This window comes from Lissotriton helveticus, chromosome 5_1 (assembly GCF_964261635.1).
Source record: "Lissotriton helveticus chromosome 5_1, aLisHel1.1, whole genome shotgun sequence".
Taxonomy (NCBI): domain Eukaryota; kingdom Metazoa; phylum Chordata; class Amphibia; order Caudata; family Salamandridae; genus Lissotriton; species Lissotriton helveticus.
The window spans coordinates 114577774-114598863 of NC_136065.1; the positions used below are offsets into that span (position 1 = coordinate 114577774).

Below are 21090 nucleotides of genomic sequence, written 5' to 3' on the forward strand. Positions count from 1 at the left end.
GTTGATATTTTATTTTTAATATCATGTCCTCGATGTTGTGTTCCATCGATAGTCTGGTGTCTATGTTCTTGGTGCACACTGTCCTACAGCTTTTGCGCCCCTACTATGGTTGTAGTCTCAAGAAATCAGTTGGAGAATAAAGTTGAATGCCACTGACAATTGGGGAACCTACAGAGGCTATAGGTGCCTTCAGTCCCCCCTATGGCCTGCCATGTACAGGACAGCATATTGCCTTACAGTTCCCAGGGTCAGGTTTAAGGTTTACTTCGTCTGCTAAATGTGTTCACACTCCTACCATGTTGGAGAGACTCACTACTAGAGATACATATACACCCCTAATGCTGAAAGATCTTCTGTTTAATAGATTGCATTTGGTCTAGGTAGATTCCTTCGCAAACAATAATCGGAAAGGCCACCCAGATCGAACAGCTGTCCCGGGCATCCAACAGCATAGCTGAGAAACTTTCTACCACTTTGTAGGTGCTATATGTAGCTCCCCTGCTCGGCCTAGAGACTTGGCTTTGAACATCTACTTCCTTCCTAACTTACAGAATCGTTGCTCCTCATGCAATATAAGGTAATTGTACCAAGAGTCCAGTCATTAGTATACTCCCTTCCCAAAGTAATCTGGTTAGTTGTAGCGTTCCCTTGCTGGGCAACCACTGTGCAGAAACATCATCCTTTACTTGGCTTTGGTGACCAAAGAGGTCACTTTGGTCATCTGCATCAGCACCATTTGAGACTAATGAAGAACCCTCCGCTTTTGGTCCCCATTGGTGTCACGTGTCTGCGTTGCGGACACAGTGATACGGCCCACACTGCGATGCAGCACCACAAGACCTCGGCCTTTCGAAAGGTCAAATCCAGTGGTTCAAGGTTATCCGAAGCAATTCGGTCTGGTGATAAACCATTATTGTTCCTGGAGCAGCTGAAACCCAATCCCCTTGGTCTTCACTAGCTAGAGAGAAAAAGATGACTACATTCAAGATACTACCTCTGCTCTTCGGATTCAAACAAGTGCCCTGCCCACCCTCCCTCACTGCACGTGCATTCACCTTTCCACAGTCTGAGTCAAACTGTACACGTATGGAGCATGCTCTTTCTCCAGTGGATGTTTCTGTCCTCCTCTCAGGAACCAAGCTATGAAATGAATTAAAACAGGGGGAGACTGAAGCAAGATAATAGCAGGCTTAGCAGTGCATCCAAAAAAACTAATTTATATTTCGCCGTATTGACCACGGGGGAAACTGTTGGGGTAGTATGAAAATAAATGGACTTCTAGTGCAAGGATTACTCGTATCAATGGCATACTATATCCTCATTTTTAGGTCTGGGTGGGAAAGCGCTGTTACGCAGATGTGTTGCCTACAATATAATATAAAGAGCAGGTTTTGAGTCCACCCATTTGAGCCAGTGGCATTGTTCTACCAGCATCTTTCAGCAATTGACTTGAAACTGTGTCAAGCACATTTTGACTCACCTCTCGTGTGTTATTCATCTATCAACGATTGCTATTGGCTGTTTGGGTGTATCATTCCGCCAGCACTCCAGTTCTTGTACTGAACTGATGAGGAACTATTTAGCAATTTTAGACCCACTGTCCACTCCTGTGTGTCTATGCTGCATGCTTTAACACTTTAAACCCAGACCTATAGACCTTGTCAATGCGTTATTTCGTGAGCAGTGTCACCGTGAACTGTGACGCGTCCTTTCAGTCTGTTTATCCCCTTTACGTGAATGTTTTGTCTGTGTTTGCTCGTGCATCCATAAACACACTCAAGAAAAGCTAGAACTGATGCCAATGTGGTACCTACTCTGTAGATTAATGAAGCTTGAGAAATCCTTTTCACTATAGAAAAGCCAAAACAATTGCATTGTCAGTGTCTGTTTTCTGTCCATTGTTGACGTCGCCGGTGCTTTAAAATAAGTTGGGTGCCCCTGGTTCCTCCAAGATCATTCTTTCTCAATGTTCTAAAAATGAGCCATGCTGAGGTTCTCCTTTGTTCTCTTGCTGATTTGACTCTTTTATCCCCCCAACGTTAGGAAGGGCTATAAATGCGCTTTGTAAAATACCTCCGTGCTGCTCTTGAAGACCGTCTGTATGTTAACATATGTTGACGTGGCTCAAAATGTTATTGGATGAAATGCAAATATTCCTAGACAGAAGTATTTTTTTTCAAAAGGGACCCAAATCCAGCTGCAGGGCAGGTGACTTGTCAGATATAACTCACTCGAGGATGTCAGCCAGGCAGCCACCAACTCAACTCCAGCATTGTTCAACTTTACAAGATATAAACAAAAAGGCAACCTCTTGATAAAGGATGCTAGAGTCTAAAGTGTTCACTCATTGACTAACAAAAGAATGTTGGTAGAACAACTCTTATTTTCATTTTCATCTATATTTGTAGGTTTCCACGCATTTTTTCGAGCATTATTTCATGCAGAGTGATCACTGTTTTGTATAAAATGTATGTCCACGGGGAAGGGACATTGCCAGCTTTGGAAACAAGATGTTGGTGATGCTCGTAAGACTGAGCCTGACCACGGTAGATGCTGCAGGATCTGAAAGGACCAATAGAAATTGCCAATTTTGTAAAACGGGTTGGCCAAGTTCCCGGCGTGGTGGTTATTGTGCAGGGCGACATAAAACCTAGGGACAGAGAAGGTTTGGCAGTGTGACATTTATTTAATTTATATATGGCGTACTATAATATCCTCACGTATAATCATCCTGTACTAGGGGTGTGTGACGTCACATGCTTTTTAACTCGTGAAATACAAGTGATACTTGCAACATTAGAAAAAACATTTTTGGCACCGGTAGGTCAGGACGGAAGTTGTTTTTGCATGAAATTCGTGACTTCACCTATCATTTTAACACGAGTGGTGTTTGAGTAACTCGCGAGGAACTGCTAAACAAGGTGTGTACTCACATACAGAATGCCTGTGAGTTAAGAGCGCAGCCGTGTTTGGGTACTTGAAAGAGAATGCTATTCTATGTAAAGTTCCTGCAAGTCAGCGGCATTATTATTATTATTATTATTATTAATAAAAGAAATTTGTAAATAGCGCAACTTAACCCGTAGGCATCAAGGCGCTGATTCGGGAGTACTCACAAGTAACCCTAAGCAATATATAAAGTAACATTCTGAATTCTTTGACGTTACTTGCACAATAGTATTGCTGAGTACTTGTGAGAAAACTCTGTGCAAGGTATGCACTTATGTGCAATTCTCAGAAGTTACCAGTGTGGCATTATGAGAGCTTGCAAGTAAATGCACTTGAATATAAAATGCTCACAAGTTACCAGTGACAACTAGCATTAGTGAGAGAAAGCGATGGGTAGCCGTAGTACAAGAACAAAACTCTACGAGCAATCAAGAGGCCAATTATTGTTAACTCCGGAACTATTTTTGCATTACAAAAAGAGTTGCAATCCCTTCATACATAAAACTGAGGTGCATTCTGTTGCATGAAATAACGAGAAATACCTGCCTCTAACTATCCTGTTGTAGATCTTCTTAAATTCTAATGTGCCTCAACATGCCATCTTCTGGATAGCTATTGTATGTCAGTGGGATGACATCACCTTGTGTCAGAGGCCACCCACCATCCATACTCCTCATGCATTCTCGTTTAGGCAGATACATTTGCTCCTCTGGTTACGTCTGCTTTTTGTAGGTTGCATTTCTCTCCTTCTTCCATGCACCGTATCAGCTTGATGGTTTCAATGTGTTTGTCATTTTGGAAAGCCACTCTTTCCCATTTACAGTTTTTTTATTTCGTCCTTTCCCTGGGATGGGTGTCTCTTAAGAGTGTCGAGTGACGGCAAAGAACTCTGTGTCTGTATTTTATCATCCTTTACAACACTCTTCAAACTAGTGATGCTTTGATATCCTTCTGACCCATATACTAATACTTGCTCTGCCGTCTCCATTCTGCCTGCAAAAAGTCATTAATTAGTCAGATTACAGAAATGTTTGTGTCTTTCATTAGATGAACTCTCCCAGGTAAAGGTGCATCGAAAAAATGACTAGTGTGTGAATGCATCTAATACCAGAAGGTGCAGTAAGATTACAGGAATATAATCTGTACATCTCCCAATAGTTATGACTATGAATTGAATTGATGACAAAGTTTATTTAGACAATAGTCTATAAACCATACATAGAACAATGGATCCACACAGTGATAAAATAGTTAAAACCACAATTCATTTTACACATCTATAAAACTTATAAAACCATAAGACATGAAATTGGGATACTCTGTAAATTTTAAACTCTCCCACCCTCCTTTGTTACCTCTGTTACACATTCTCTTGTCGCTTTCAGAAACTTCCCCAATGCAATTGTAATATCCAAAAATGACATTTCTGTAAGGAGGTCAATGGCGTCAGCACGTGAGTTCACCTCATATTTTAAAAAAATTGGACGTAAAAATACTTTCCGAACTGCTAAAATCCATGTACAGTCAAGCAGTATATGTAAAATATAATTTTTTACTCCTAAACCACATTTACAAGTACCGTCTGGTTGGATCAGGGCCACTCTTATTTTTCTTTCAATCTTCCATGGATTTAGGCCCACCCGAACCTTCAAGATTTCGTGTCTTAGCCATCTATTGGGCAGCAAATCCAAGTATGGGAACCGGGCCTCCTTTTCCCATTCATTCTTTACCCAGTTAACCGATTTTTTTAGACTCAGATAGTCCATGTCTTGTGATCTAGAGTATTCGAGCCCTTGGTCTCTAAGCATATTCTTAGTACAAGCTATATTCAATGAAGGTGGGGAGAGGCTCAATTTTAAGTGCACGGCTACAGACTGGAGGGTTTTCCTCATATCTCGCGCCCAGCGTAAGCTGCTCACTCGAATTTCCTCTCTACACCAAATTGAAACCTTCTGGTCACCACCAGGCTCCTGTCGGTTCCAAAACCTTATTAAGGACATTTGAGTCTTTACATCCCATGCTGTCAGTCCCAACCCCATTCTAATAGCTTGGATCATGGAGCTATTTGGAAAGGACAGCAGCATTTTCAGAATCTTACCTTCTTCCCGGTCCCACCCCTTTTTACCACTCAGGTAAAGCACTTCTGCTCCATAAAGCACTTGTGGGGGGATCATAACTTCAAAAGCCTTTAAAATCGGTCTGTGTGACATATCACCGTAATCTTTATTACATTTTTTCAGACCACAGACCGATGAATAAGCCTTTGCAGTTTGTGCCTCCAAGTGGGTAGTTATGACTACCTTACCAAGAAGTGATGAAGGGATCGCTCTGCATCGACTCAGTTTATATAAGAGGTCTTTCTGTATCTGTGTTAGAATGCTAAAGTCAGTAATTTGTGCCTGTGCTTGCGGTGGTGGCCACTGGACGTCATTTCTGAGGACCACGGTCATCATCAGGCTGTGACCAAGAGCAAGCATGACAAAGATAAAAAAAAAACAGAGAGAGAGAGAAGGAGGAAGCGAAAGATGGTGGAAAAGGGTGAAAGTAGGGGTAGAAGAGAACCTGCCACTATGACCAAGAGCAAGCATGACAAAGATTAAAAAAACACAGAGAGAGAGCAGGAGGGAGCGAAAGATGGTGCAAAAGGGAGAAAGTAGGGGTAGAAGAGAACCTGCCACTATGACCAAGAGCAAGCATGACAAAGATTTTTTTAAAACACAGCGAGAAAGAAGGAGGAAGAGAAAGATGGTAGAAAAGGGAGAAAGTAGGCGTAGAAGAGAATCTGCCACTATGACCAAAAGCAAGCATGACAAAGATTTTTAAAAAAACACAGCGAGAAAGAAGGAGGAAGCGAAAGATGGTGGCAAAGGGAGAAAGTAGGGGTAGAAGTGAACCTGCCACTATGACCAAGAGCAAGCATGACAAAGATTTAAAAAAACACACAGAGAGAGAAGGAGGAAGCGAAAGATGGTGGCAAAGGGAGAAAGTAGGGGTAGAAGTGAACCTGCCACTATGACCAAGAGCAAGCATGACAAAGATAAAAAAAGCACAGAGAGAGAGAAGGAGGAAGCGAAAGATGGTGGAAAAGGGAGAAAGTAGGGGTAGAAGAGAACCTGCCACTATGACCAACAGCAAGCATGACAAAGATTTTAAAAAACCACAGCGAGAAAGGAGGAAGAGAAAGATGGTGGAAAAGGGAGAAAGTAGGGGTAGAAGAGAACCTGCCACTATGACCAAAAGCAAGCATGACAAAGATTTAAAAAAACACAGCGAGAAAGAAGGAGAAAAAGAAAGATGGTGGAAAAGGGAGAAATTAGGGGTAGAATTGAACCTGCCACTATGAGGTGGAGAGACCACAGCTGCGTGGCTGTTGAAGAATGATGGTTGTGCACGGTAGATCAGAATTAAAAAATCTAAGTCTATGAGATAGACGCACTCTATGAGGTATCACTCTGCTTTCTGTTTTTTTAAACCAGGTTGGGTGAATTAGATACGTTGGTACATTTCTGTTTTGAAAATGGATGCTTTGTATTTTTGGTGATTGGTGTTTACTATAGTTAAATGTTTGTAGGGATGTTATGGTGTCTTTTTAAGGGTTTCGTCTTTGATTTAAAACTTTTTATATGTTGGTGATAGTTTTTAAATCACTTGTTTTCGTTCTGATTGACTATACTGAATCCACTGCATTGTTCAGGGATGAGTTCCTTTGTTTTTTTAATTGTTTGTTTAGCATTTAATATTTGTAAAGTTTTGCTATTTGTATATGTGACTTAAAACTTATCCAGATTTGCATTCTTTGCTCTCTATGAATGATAAACTAAACTACAATAAGTCCTTAAGTATGAAGAATGTACAGACTTGTGATGATTTGTTGGTTGGAAGAGAACGTGCAGGCGGCTGTAATAGTTTTGTGGGAAACTGTCTAGGTTCTGTTTGAATTTGCATTATTTGTTTTGCTGGAGGCCATGTATAGATTATTCAGAGTTCTGGCATGTCCTCACAGCCTAAGAAGAGTCAACTTTGCTTGTATTTCGGCCTCATCACACATTTGATTGATTCTGAATCAACATTAAAACAAACATATTCTTTATAACGTGTACCTGAGAAAATGTACTTTGCCTGATTCTATTTTAGTAACTGAGAAGGCTTAATCTTCAAGAGAAGCTTTTACATATCCCCACTGCTGCAGCAATGGTGTATATCAGAGCAGATGCAACATTACAGATGTACAGAAGAGTCAGTGTTGTGTCATTGAGGCTAAGCCTGTGAAATGACCTGTAAATCTTTAATTGTATGACTAAGGCTTTATTGAAGTCATTGGCTCACATGCAGTGTGCATTCCATTTGTTGCACTGCACTGGTGTCACAGAAGGCCAAGTTCATAAAAGTGCTTTTAGAAAAGTCGTAACTTGACTTTCCTATGGTTACAAAAGAGTTTTTGCTATTCTAATGCAAGCATAGGTGCACCAAACACTTTGAAAATCAGGCCCATAATGATCAGACTGTATACTGCCTTCTTTGGTCCAAGTACTTTGTTGTAAAGTCTGTTTTATATGTAAACAGAGATTTAGGAAAGGTAGAAATAAGGAAAATAAGAATAGACTTAGGGTTAAGTAGGTGAAGAATGAAACACATGGACAAGAGGCAAATCAGCATGTAAATCTTGTTTATTAAATAATTGTAACATTTCACTTCTTGTGTCAATGTCCCAAGAAATACAATACACAATCACCTGTGTGCTTTTTTTAACTTCATGTGCAAAGTGACTTGTGCCATATTTTCTTCCTTCAGCCTCACAGAAGACAAAAAATGCATGCTTTTTCTGTAAAAGAACTTGGACAAGGTTGTAGTAGTGAAATCTAAAAGATGTCATGCTGATTAGCATTACTTTGCAATGACAGCTATTACCCTTTCTTACTATGTGTTCTTTGTCACATTTTATCCAATTGCCTTCACTTCAGTATCACATGAGTCCAAATGTAGACTAGTTAGCATTCATACTTCAAGATTGCGTGTTCATGTATAGAAATTTGTGGACCATGAACCTATCTAGGGAGCACCTGAGTGCTGATTTTATGTATTACTTTCCAACACCCCTCTAAGGTTTCATATAAAAACTACACATATTTTACTATCTCCAAACATGGAATGCCACCTTTGATGGTACTTGATTGCGTCACTGACCTCATAATATTAGTAAAGAGGATCATGGCTCGCCTATTGTCTGTTCTGCATCAGCAAAGAACAAACATGAGTGACAGTCAATCTCTTTATTCCAGCTTGCCTTTACTGTTTGTGTGCAAACATTCCATGATTAACAATGGCAAAGTCAGCAGAAGAGTTAGTATCTAGTAGAAAGGATGTGTATATCTGTTTGATTCTCTTCTATGAACAAACAACAAAGTTTGATTTCTGTCTTACATTTCTTTCCAAGTCTACATATGTGTACTTTAGAGAAAATTACTGTTTAGTGCCATATAATCTTTCCTTTTCCAGAATTAGCCGAAGATACTTAGATTTGTGAGGTATTTCTGTAATTTAATTACCTATTTATCCATCTTTTCTTTCAAACTTCGACATAATTGTTTTTTTCTCCTATATTTCTTAATTTATAGCCTTCCTGTTTTCTTACCTCCTGTTTACCCAGTGATCCCATGTATTTATTTTGGGTAGCGTAAATGTGATATTCTATATACATATTATTTGGTAGTTCATTTACTAGTATGACTTTGATTCCAATGTCTAGCATGAGCATATGATTACGGTTTCCCTTTCAGGTATATAATATAAACTGTGGGATTTTTTAAAGAAAAGATTTATGGTTAAAAAAGATTTAAACTAACAAATCTACTGGATGATGCAGATGGGTTAGGTGCAACAGCAAGCAGCAAATTACCTGGTCATGAAGAGAAATGGGATGGGGTGTCACAGTAAGAAAAATCTATGATATTAACTATTTTTCACACAACACTAAGTGTACCCCAATGGCCAAACTGGCAATTTCGGGTTCCCTGGGCACTTTCTGGCATTCTCAGTGAGTTCTTAACCTGCGTTGCTCTTGAAGGGTCTACAACCAAAGTCCCTCTAGGGGCTTCCCATTATTTCCTGGGTCTTGGGCTCAAGGGTGCTCTGCAGAATCTGTCCAAGAAGCCATTCGGTCCACATGTCTAGTGTTTCTCAATATGTGCTTGGGGAGGGCCACGACTTCCAGCTGAGGCAAAAATGCCCCTCAGACTGGTGTACAGGGTATACCCTTAGGAACACTGTGACGCCTAATACTGGCCACGCTGAACACCATGTGACTTAAAACTGGGCTTTCAACTGCACACGATAGAAGCCCTCTAAGTTTACCTCCAAGGTGCTATACACAATGTCTAGGCTCTTACTCTGAATCGAATCTCACTGTCATGTACCTCTCTGGTCCTCCCATAGGTGGGCGTGTACCTCACCCCTATGCAGTTGTTCTTCAGCATGCCCCTTGGGGCACGAGTCTTGAAGCAAACTCCACCCCCCCCCCCCCCAACAGCTCCTATCATCTGTGGTGCCTTTGGCTAGGCAAACACAAGGAGATGATGGATGGAGCGCTGAAACTTTTCAGACACTCGCCCCCAGTCACAGATCTGGGTTGAATCCATCATCATTCTTTAGCTCTCTTCGCCTCCCCGGTTCAGACATCGCTATATGCAAATCAGTCTTGACCCTGTGCCTAATGGGTACAGTCCAGTCCGAACCGCTAAGCCATGTCTTCCCTGGACCGGAAATAAGCATACTGGAAGCGGTTTGGGCCTAACAGCCCTCATCAGCCAGGCTAGCTTGAATCCTGTCTCAAAGTGAGCAAGGGACCCATGTCGGGGCATACCCTGTCGTCTTAAGGCAAACAAAGCAAACACAAGGAGATGATGGATGGAGCGCTGAAAGTTTTTAGACACTCACCCCCTGTCACAGATCTGGGTTGAATCCATCATCGTTCTGTATCTCACTTCGCCACCCCATTTTAGACACAGCTATATGGAAATCAGTCTAGACCCTGTGCCTCATGGGAGCAGTCAAGCTCGTACTGCCAAGTCATGTCTTCTCTGGACCAGAAACAAGATTCCTGGGATTGGTTTCGGGCTAACAGCCCTTATCAGCCAGGCTAGCGTGAATCCAGTGGCAATGTGAGCAAGGGATCAACGTCTGGGCATGCCCTGCCAACTTAGGGTAAACAAAGCAAACACAAGGAAATGATAGATGGAGCACTGAAACTTTTCAGACCCCCCCGTCTCCCCTCCCTAGTCACAGAAGATCTGGGTTGAATCCATCATCATTCCCATATGCCCATGCCCAGACGTGGGTCCCTTGCTCACTTTTCCACTGGATTCAAGCTTGCCTGGCTGATAAGGGATGCCAGCCCGAAACCAGTCCTAGGATGCTTGTTTCCGGTCCAAGGAAGACCTGGCTTGGCAGTTCAGGCTGGACTGTTCCCATGAGGCGCAGGGTGAAGACTGATTTGCATATAGCTGTGTCTGAACTAGGGTGGCGAAGTGAGGTAAAGAACAATGATGGATTCAACCCAGATCTGTGACTGGGGGTGAGTGTCTGAAAAGTTTCAGCACTACGTCCATCATCTCTTTGTGTTTGCTTTGTTCGACCGTGGCTAGGACATACTCTTTGAGCCTGTTCAAGTCTGATTAAATTTGTGCCCAGCTTTCCACAGTTGGTACAAAAGGGGGTGGTGACGGACGGAGCATCTGAACCAATCAAACACTCACACCCAGTCAAAAGATCTGGGTTTGATCCATCACCGTTCTTCAGCCCACTCTGCCACCCCAGTTCAGACATGGCTATATGCAAATCAGTCTAACCCTGTGCCTCATGGGAACAGTCCAGCCCGAACTGCCAAGCCATGCCTTTCCTGGACCCGAAACAAGCTTCCGAGGACCGGTTTCTGGCATTACAGCCGTCTTCAGCCCGGCTTGCTTGAATCCAGTGGCAAAGTGAGCAAGGGACTCACGTCTGAGCATACCCTGCCACACTTATGGCGGCCAAAAGCGGTACAAAAGGGGTGGTGACGGACGGAGCATCTGAACCAATCAAACACTCACACCCAGTCAAAAGATCTGGGTTTGATCCATCCGGTGGAAGTTCAGGCAGTGGTTAATGTAGGCGGGTCAGCAGCTTGAATTAGCATCTCTTCTGCACGGGGAGCCAGTGGAGTTGCTTGAGGTGGGGTTTAATGTGGGTTTGTCAGCGAAGGTAGAGGACGAGTCTGGCTGCTGCGCTCTGTATGGTTTGAAGTCTCTGTAGGAGGTGTGCGTAGGGAGCGTTGCCATAGTCCAGTCGGCTGGTGATTAGGGCCTGTGTCACGGTGTGTCTTGTGTGCAGGGGTAGCCATCTGAAGATCTTTCGTAGCATGCACAGAGTGAGGAAGTAGATGGAGGCGACCGCGTTGATCTGTAACTTCATGGTTAGTTTATTATCAGTGAAGATTCTGAGATTTTTTGTGTGGTCAGCGGGTATCGGTCCCAAGTCTGTGGGCCACCAGATGTCGTTCCAGGGGTTGCTGTTGTTGCCGAAGGTCAGTTCTTCCATCTTGTCTGTGTTCAGCTTCAGGCAGTTGTTCTTCATCCAGTCGGCAACGCTTCTCATGCATCTGTGGAAGTTGGTCCAGCCTTCTACAGCTGTGGTGCTGCTTGTGGATCAGTACCAGGCCCTCCTGTTGGGTCCTATTGTTTCTTTTTTCAGTTGGTATTTTGGACCCGAGGCTTCCAGAGCCATTTCTCTCCTTGAGTCATCCTCTGATGTGAATATGATTCTTAGAAACGCTTCTGCATGTGGTCATATAGATTTTGGTCATATAGATTAACCCTTGGGAGGGAGTGAAACTGTGCTATGGTCTCGCTTAGCTTTGGGGCTTGGTGTTCAAGTTAGGCTTTTGGAAACACTTTAATTAGCTTGTCTCTTAGCTTCCAGGCTGTGACCTCATGTGGCTTCATCTTGTGATATTTTGTATGTTTTCTGTACCACTTACCCTATATGTTCTGATATACATATGGAGGTTTGTCCTAAAACCACTCTGGGTGGTTAACGTGAGGTCACCTTTGAAAGGCCCATGGACTAGGTTTGAGTGGGCCGTCCTAGTGGGGCAGGCAAGGTTGGTAACACAGATATTTGGGCTTTTGGGAAGTATTCCTAACTTTACTCTATTGAGGTGGTGTAATGGCACCTTTGAATTCCAGCTGGCGCAATTGTGGCGTGTGCCATCTTTAAGTCGGCAGGGCCTATACACCTTCAGATGTTTTCTACATACAGGGCGAGGGATGTCGCTTCCGACCAACCATCTCGTGTGTCATATGCTGGTTGCCCATCTTGTAGTGTTCAGATGTAGTATATTGGTTTCATTCTATTATAGACTGAATTCTCTTCATAAAGGGAGGCGAGCCACCAGCGCTGGGCACACCCAGCCTCCTTCCTTGGCGCCGGTGGGGCAGCGCCGCCATTGTTGGTTAAAGAGTCGTGTCGGCTTTTGTTTGGGGCCCCAGCGGTCCCCCATTATTCCCGGACTCCATTAGTTCAGAACAGTTACCCTGCAGATGCTTGAACCGCGGGACCTGATCCCCGGCATTGCTGCCTGGCCGGCACCAACTTCCACAAAAGGTGGGGGGTACAAAGAGGAGGAAAGGCGACCCCGGGTGGGCTTTGGCGAGCCCGGAGATTACCTCTCTATTTGTCCATCCTTGGCTGCCCTAAATGACTGTCTTCCAGCCCGGGTTCATTGGGTCGTTGTATTAGGCCGCTCGGCCTTGGTGTATTAGCCGAGGGGAGGCGGGGGTCATTGAGCAAGCAGCCATGGGGGCACGAGCGGGGAGACCAGCCAAGCCATTGAGGGGCCACAAAAGCTGGGACCCCTTTAGAACGTCTCTGTTTGGCAAACGCTGCCCTCTGAACCCTCGTCTCACTCTCACCTCGGGGTCTTGTAATTGTGTTTATATAGCGCCTAATTCCTCTGAGGAGGCGTCGAAGCGCTTTTCAGCGAAGGTAGATCTCCGAGACAATTTTATTGTTGGGAATTTCATGAACTTAACGGAAATGCACCAGAGACCCCCCCATACCTGTGGACTTTGTATCGGGGGAGTTATTGGACACATGCGTGAAATAAATGATTATTCTATGCGATGTTCCCAATAAATAAACATAAAACACTGTGGTGTTTCAATTCTTTATATCTTCAACTTCATTATCTTTTATTTCCACTGCACATGTGGGTTTTATTTCATTTATCAAGCATATAACACGTTTTTTGGGAATCTGGACAGAAAAAACGTCGACAGTTATCTGCTAAATGTGTGTTCTCTACTGCCCGATTGCACAGAAATACAGGGAGATGTCACCGGCCTTCTGTAGACACTGACATGTCATTAATGGAACGATATAATAACGACTCTTGTCAGGGCAGGCCACCTCACACAACTGGAATATTTCTGGATACTTGAATAACCGGTGTTGCTATTAGTCACTTAAATTGTATTTATTTTATAGATTTCAGAATGATGAGAGGCGGAGTCGGCCCCGCTAAGATATAATAACCCCGTGATCTGTCTGTTGGTTTCTGGGCAGGCTCTGAGCTCTCGTACTAGCTACATTACAAGTTTACTTGCCCGAGCGTGTGTTCACGAGGTGCGTCATCACAGTAGGCCCAATTAGCGCTGCTGACTCATTTGAGACGGGGTTTCCAGCCGTCTGCGTGGTACAAAAGATTATTAAAATGTTGGCATCTTTGGTAAAGACGTAGGAACCTGTTGATTGAGGCTAGAAAGAGTAGTCCATGCCCAGTAGGCAATCCCACGCTTATGCCACATTTAATATCTTCAGGTATTCCTTATCCCATGTCTCCCTCCCTGTATTGTGGTTCTGCTTACCTTAATGACGCGCCATCGTAAATGCCACCCCACCCATCCCGGGGGGCTAGCCCATGACCACTTGAATCCCGGTGGGGCTGCTCCGCCGTTCACTCTCCCAAGGTCGATCAATGAAATGAGTACCATTGAATTGGATAACTATCTAAAAACGGTTACCATCGCCTTGAGCGGACATACATAGTAATACTTTATTATTATTTTTTACGAGTATTATTATGCCACGTCAATGTTTTAAAAAAATATATATTCTTGTTCCTTGGTTTCACTATCTGACTTGCACTTCTTTCAGACACGCACTTAATTCTCATTCCCAGGACATCTTTCACATTCTTCTGAACACACGTTTTGCCATTAATGTGATTTCTCTTTACCTTCTAAACAAGCTGGCTGCTCTTAGCTTGTCGTTTCAGATATGACATACAATTATCCGGAAGACAGCTGTTATCTAGATTCCGAGGTTGTAAACCTGCTGTTATGGCATAAACGTAGATATTCTGTTTTGTGGCAATGTTTGATGTTATTATTACTGAAAGGGTTTGACCCGGCACCTTGGCAAACACCATATTCGGTTTCGTAATCCGACTGGTGGTTACTCCTGGAAGCCCACGAGCGCCCCGCATTCTGTACCGTGTTCTCACAGCATCCTCCCATCTCTACGCATTCAAGCAGCACCGCCAGGCTGCTCTAGGCCACTGGGGAGGGCCTAAGACACATATATGGTCTAATTACGAGTCGGCCATGTCATCCTATTTAATAAAAAGGCCACACGGAGGTGTTCGGAATTTAATGCACGCCTTAATTTTACCATTTTCCAAGTTTGTGGCAAATAACATTGCTTGTGTCGAGGTAAATTGTAGGCCTTTCCCCTTGTTACATTTCTGCCGGTTGGACCTACCGAAGTTTAAGGAAGGGTGCACAGGCAGTCAACACTGCACCACCTGGGATTGCGATCCCTGTGCAAGCAGGAGTGTGCGTGGGGATTCCCGTTTAAAGCGCTGCGTGTACAAGGCTCCTGGAGCTCGAAGCGCCTAGAAATCAGCATTGATGTCCTCTACGTAAGTACCTGGGCTGACGTCATACACCTTGTTGATGTTCGCCCAATATGTCAGATATGTCAAAGAGTGCCTCTCTGTGACCCTCATTCCAATAGTGACTTTAAGGATTGTATCCCTGCGCACTATTCACAAGGTAATATGTGGCACTTTTTTCTGGAGAAGTATTAGTGCAGGATTCCAGATTTTGCAGTTTTGAGTAGGGTGAAACCTGCAATCGCGTGTCTTGTGGCTGCGGTGTTTACCAGGCGCTGTGTGACCCGCTCAAACACGGGACACTCGCCATGCAGCGCCCACAACTGCAGGCGCATGCTGTGCAACGAAAAGTGCCAAGAGGCCAAGTGATGGGCGAATGGGCGCTATATAAGCGCTACAAACACATCACATATGTGACCGGTATACACTGACGCTCAACTTGATGCGCCTGTGGAAAGAGTCAGTGTCCAAGCTTTCTGCATAAAGACAGGATATCTGCACTGATTTTGGGTAAGTTCACGTGGTAGATATGTTACTTTTACGCACGCCTGTGCCTCGTTCCTTGGAATCCCCCTTTGCTGTATTCACATTGATGTACGGTTTTAGTCCAGGTTTCAACGGTTTATAACATCATTCATCACATTTTATTCACTATTAAACACTTGGTGTGTTTTTTACGCTCTGTTTATTAACACTTCATCAGTGTTCAGTGAGATTGAACTGGCACTTCTAAAATATGTTAGTCGGGTCAGAACCTTTAAAAGGAGTAATTAATGCTCCCTGGCCAAGACTCCTCGGGGACCCTAAAACATTTAAATGTGTTTTATGTGTATTTATTTTGGTGGTTCTATATAATGTGATATATAACACTCTTAAGCCACCTCAGAACGTTGTGCGTGGTTGGAGAATAAGAAAGTTGTGCAAATGTTGCCGTGATTTACGTAAGTGTTGGTGTGCCCAAGGCAGTGTTGTAGTGATACGCATGAGTGTTGGTGTGCCCAAGGCAGTGTTGTAGTGACACATATAAGTGTTGGTGTGCCCAAGGCAGTGTTGTAGTGACACATAGAAGTGTTGGTGTGCCCAAGGCAGTGTTGTAGTGACACATAGAAGTGTTGGTGTGCCCGGGGCAGTGTTGTAGTGATACTCGTGAGTGTTGGTGTGCCCAAGGCAGTGTTGTAGTGAAACACATGAGTGTTGGTGTGCCCGAGGCAGTGTTGTAGTGACACATATAAGTGTTGGTGTGCCCGAGGCAGTGTTGTAGTGATACTCGTGAGTGTTGGTGTGCCCGAGGCAGTGTTGTAGTGATACTCGTGAGTGTTGGTGTGCCCAAGGCAGTGTTGTAGTGACACATATAAGTGTTGGTGTGCCCGAGGCAGTGTTGTAGTGATACTCGTGAGTGTTGGTGTGCCCAAGGCAGTGTTGTAGTGAAACACATGAGTGTTGGTGTGCCCGAGGCAGTGCTGTAGTGAAACACATGAGTGTTGGTGTGCCCGAGGCAGTGTTGTAGTGAAACACATGAGTGTTGGTGTGCCCGAGGCAGTGTTGTAGTGAAACACATGAGTGTTGGTGTGCCCGAGGCAGTGTTGTAGTGATACGCGTGAGTGTTGGTGTGCCCAAGGCAGTATTGTAGTCATATGTATACATGTTGATGCGCCCAATGCAGTGTTGTAGTAATACGCATGAGTGTTTGTGTGCCCAAAGCAGTGTTGTAGTGATATGTATACATGTTGATGTGCCCAATGCAGTGGTATAGTGATAAGCGTGAGAGTTGATGTGCCCAAGGCAGTGTTGTAGTGATACGCGTGAGTGCTTGTGTGCCCAAGGCCGTGTTGTAGTGGTACACGTGAGTGTGTGCCCAAGGCAGTGTTGTAGTGATACGTGTGAGTGTGTCTGTGCCCAAGGCAGTGTTTTAGTGATACACATGAGTGTTTGTGTGCCCAAGGCAGTGTTGTAGTGATACGCATGAGTGTTTGTGTGCACAAGGCAGTGTTGTAGTGATACACGTGAGTGTTCGTGTGCCCAAGGCAGTGTTGTAGTGATACACGTGAGTGTTTGTGTGCCCAAGGCAGTGTTGTAGTGATACGCAAGAGTGTTTGTGTGCCCAAGGCAGTGTTGTAGTGATACACGTGAGTGTTTGTGTGCCCAAGGCAGTGTTGTAGTGATACGCATGAGTGTTTGTGTGCACAAGGCAGTGTTGTAGTGATATATGTGAGTGTGTCTATGCCCAAGGCAGTGTTGTAGTGATACGCGAGACTGCTTGGGTGCCCAAGGCAGTGTTGTTGTGATACGCGTGAGTGTTTGTGTGCCCAAGGCAGTGTTGTAGTGATACGCGTGAGTGTTTGTGTGCCCAAGGCAGTGCTGTAGTGATATGCCTGAGTGTTTGTGTGCCCAAGGCAGTGTTGTAGTGATACGTGTGAGTGTTTGTGTGCCCAGGGCAGTGTTGTAGTGATACGCATGAGGGTTGGTGTTCCCAATGCAGTGTTGTAACGATACCTATACATGTTGATGTACCTAAGGCAGTGTTGTAGTGATACTCGTGAGTGTTGGTGTGCCCAAGGCAGTGTTGTAGTGATACGCGTGAGCGTTGGTGTGCCCAAGGCAGTGTTGTAGTGATATGTATACATGTTGATGTGCCCAATGCAGTGTTATAGTGATACGCGTGAGTGTTGATGTTCCCAAGGCAGTGTTGTAGTGATACGCATGAGTGTTTGTGTGCTCAAGGCAGTGTTGTAGTGATACGCATGAGTGATTGTGTGCCCAAGGCCGTTTTGTAGTGGTACGCGTGAGTGTGTGCCCAAGGCAGTGTTGTAGTGATACGTGTGAGTGTGCCTGTGCCCAAGGCAGTGTTGTAGTGATACGCGAGAGTGTTTGTGTGCCTAAGGCAGTGTTGTTGGGATACGCGTGAATGTTTGTGTGCCCAAGGCAGTGTTGTAGTGATACGTGTGAGTGTTTGTGTGCACAAGGCAGTGTTGTAGTGATTAGCGTAAGTGTTTGTGTGCCCAGGGCAGTGTTGTAGTGATACATGTGAGTGTTGGTGTGCCCAAGGCAGAGTTGTAGTGATACGCGTGTACGTTGCTGTTCCCAAGGCAGTGTTGTAGTGATACGTATACATGTTGATGTGCCCAAGGCAGTGTTATAGTGATACGCGTGAGTGTTGGTGTGCCTAAAACAGTGTTGTCGTGATGCGCGTGAATGTTTGTTTGTCCAAGGCAGTGTTGTAGTGATAACGCATGAGTGTTTAGGTGCCCAAAGCAATGTTGAATGTGACGGTCTCAGAGGCTTGTTTAAGGCAGGGGTAAAGTAGAAAATTGCCCTGAACTCCACTTTCCAGGCCTTCCCTGGGAAAATGAACTTTTCCTCTATCTTATCCTGTCCATTTCTCTATTTCAACCTGTAACCTATAATTCAAAATTGTTTGGCACCACGGGGCTTAGATTTGCACAAAATGGGTAAAAAAAACAAATTTTTTTGTGACCAGGGGCTACCAAAATCCTCAGGATGTAACTTGATGACTTTGGGTTATTGAGAAAATGGCTCAGCTTTGGTAATGAAGGGTGGGGGGAGGTTGCAGAGCCTTGACATCCTAAATATGTTGTCTCTTATAGAATTTGTACAGCGCTCCATAACCTTATATTATGGAGTAATGAACGCAGTTCAGTAACACATGCTGAAATGGGACGTTCCATCAATTCTCAACTAATTAACCAGCGCTTATTTATTTTATTTTATAGAGTTTTATATAGCGCAAACTTAACCCGAATAGGGATCAGAGCGCTTTACATAGCACCAGTTTCGTTACGAGGACACATTCATTTTTGTTAGGCACGGGGAGATTAAGTGATTTGCCCAGAATCACAAGATGTTCAGCGTCATTGCCGAGACTTGAACCCAGTTCCCCAGATTCGAGGTCGTACGTATAGCCATAAGAGCTTTATTTGTTGTGATTAAAGCTTCAGCTCTGTTAGTAGCAAGACAATTTAGTAGAGTAGACATCTTTCTGATCTTCAAATCATTTGAAACTATAAGTACCCTTCTTAGGTACAACTTTTAAAGAAGTAGAGGTAGTAATCTTTAGAAAATAAGTCGATCTTTGCTTTACTAGTTTGTCACTGGTCCCCTTGACATTAAGCAGCAGATTCTCCGCAGCCAGCAAGTCACCGCTCAATTTGCAGAAGCTTCATTTTGGATTACACCTATGTATCTCCATCGCGTTTTTGTCATTGTCAGGATTTCTTGGACTTACACCACCAAAAAAGAGACCACCTCCTTCTCCTAACAACTTTGAACCTTTCCCCTCCAAGAGCCAGTCATCTAGTTCACCTCCGCTATTGCTCCACAGATAAAAAATTGAGAAGAAACATGGACTACAAAAAGTGGAGAGAAACTGTTCAAATGGAAAACATACTGGGACATCATATCACTAAAGGAGAAGATATCCGGTGAGATGGCAGCAGGGAATATGCTATCTAGCTGGAAAGAACTAACTCAAGTCATTCTAAAAGCGCTTTTAAGGGATATACACAACTGCTAAGTAACAGCTCTCTGTCGGCTACATTGGTTCGGAAAACATTCCTTCCAGCTTTATCCTCTCAGAAACATAGATGGTTTACCCCTGAGTCAAGAAGCAAAAAAGCACAGCTTTAGAAATTAATCAAAACTAGAAAGAAGGGTATAGCTGACCCCTTTCTGCGGGCAAGTAACATAAACTTAAAAAAGGGAAGTATAGGAGGAGAAAATAAAATAAGTCGAAAATCAATGACTCACAATTCACAACTTCTTAAAACTCAAAGATCAATCTAGATTTTAGAAATATATTAATGACTTGGATGGGTAGGAGTACCCACAGCAAGAAAATGGAGTGTCCTTTGATAACTGAGAGAATTTATCACACATCTTAGTTATGATGAATGTGCTGCTAAGGGAAGCCAGGTTACTTCTTCCAGCCTTCCAGTTACATTTAATGATCATATGAAGGGAGGCCCGACCCTGGTGATAGTATTTTTCACCCAAAAATATTAATCGAAGTTTTAAACAAATTTAAGATCAATCAATCAATGTATCAATCAGTCGTTTGTTAAGCTTGACTACTCACCCTTAAGGGTCTCAAGGCGCTGGGGGTGGGGGTGCAGGTTCCCGTCCATCAAGGAGTGGGTCCGTCGAAGAGCCAGGTCTTGAGATCTCTTACGAAGATGGGGAGTGATGTTGTCTGTCTGAGGTGGAGCGGAAGGGCGTTCCAGGCCTTGGCAGTGAGGAAGGAGCAGGAGGGTCCTCCCGATCTGGTTTTTTGGGTGCGTGGGACCACAGCGTATGAGGGCCGGGCTGATCATAGGGTCAAGCGGGTCCCCAGACATGAATGGTATTCCAGCTATTCTATTTAAATCCAACAAAGATTACTGGGAGCCCTGGCTGACCCCAATGTTGAGGGCCCCATTAGAAACGGGCACAGTCGTACATTAGTGGTGCCGATGCATCTTATGCCCCCTAAGCAAAATCGAGGACAACAGGATGGATCCTTCCAGCTGCCATCACGTTGAACTGCTAGATGTTGAGGGTAAGCAGATGAGAAGATTCCACTTCTGGAGCCTGAAACCTGGTCATCCAACAACAAGCTTATCCCTTTCTTTCAAACAGGTTTCAGACCAAACTGCAGCACCACGAACAACATCGTAGCAATATCATTTTTGGCTCATCGTACGATTAGCTTCAAAGGCCACCCCCATTATTTGCTTGTTTTATTGACCTCAGAGCAGCCTTTGACAAGGTCGATCATCAGACACTGTGGAAAAAGCTAGCAGCGTGGAACGTTTAGTCCAACTTACTCCAAGCTATCATTTCATTGTACTCAGCAATTTGGGTTCATATGAAAGTCGGAAAAGGACTGACTAAAAAAAAAATCTACAGAAACAGGGCGTTTCGTTGCCCCTCTAATATTTAGCCTTCATACCACAGACATCGGGCCATCCGTAAGGAAAACAAGAACATTTCCCCCAAAGATCAATAAAGACCATCTACAAATTGTACAGAATGCAGATGTTACTGTTGTTTTTGACCACACATACCTAGGGCTGCAAAGGGTCTTAAATGAAATACACATTTACAACTGTGGATATAAATTAGAACCTATCTAAATCAAGTGTAATGATTGATCTTTGGAAAATATCTGAAAACATTTGAGAAGGTACAACATTCTGGCCATTCGACTTTGAGATAATCTG

At 43.9% G+C, this 21090-nt stretch overlaps 1 protein-coding gene across 5 annotated transcripts in view; it reads left to right on the top strand.

Annotated features, from left to right (window-relative positions):
- Positions 1-21090, top strand: part of DENND1A (DENN domain containing 1A) — a 1341914-nt gene that overhangs the window by 90092 nt on the left and 1230732 nt on the right. The gene's annotated exons all lie outside the window — the stretch shown is intronic.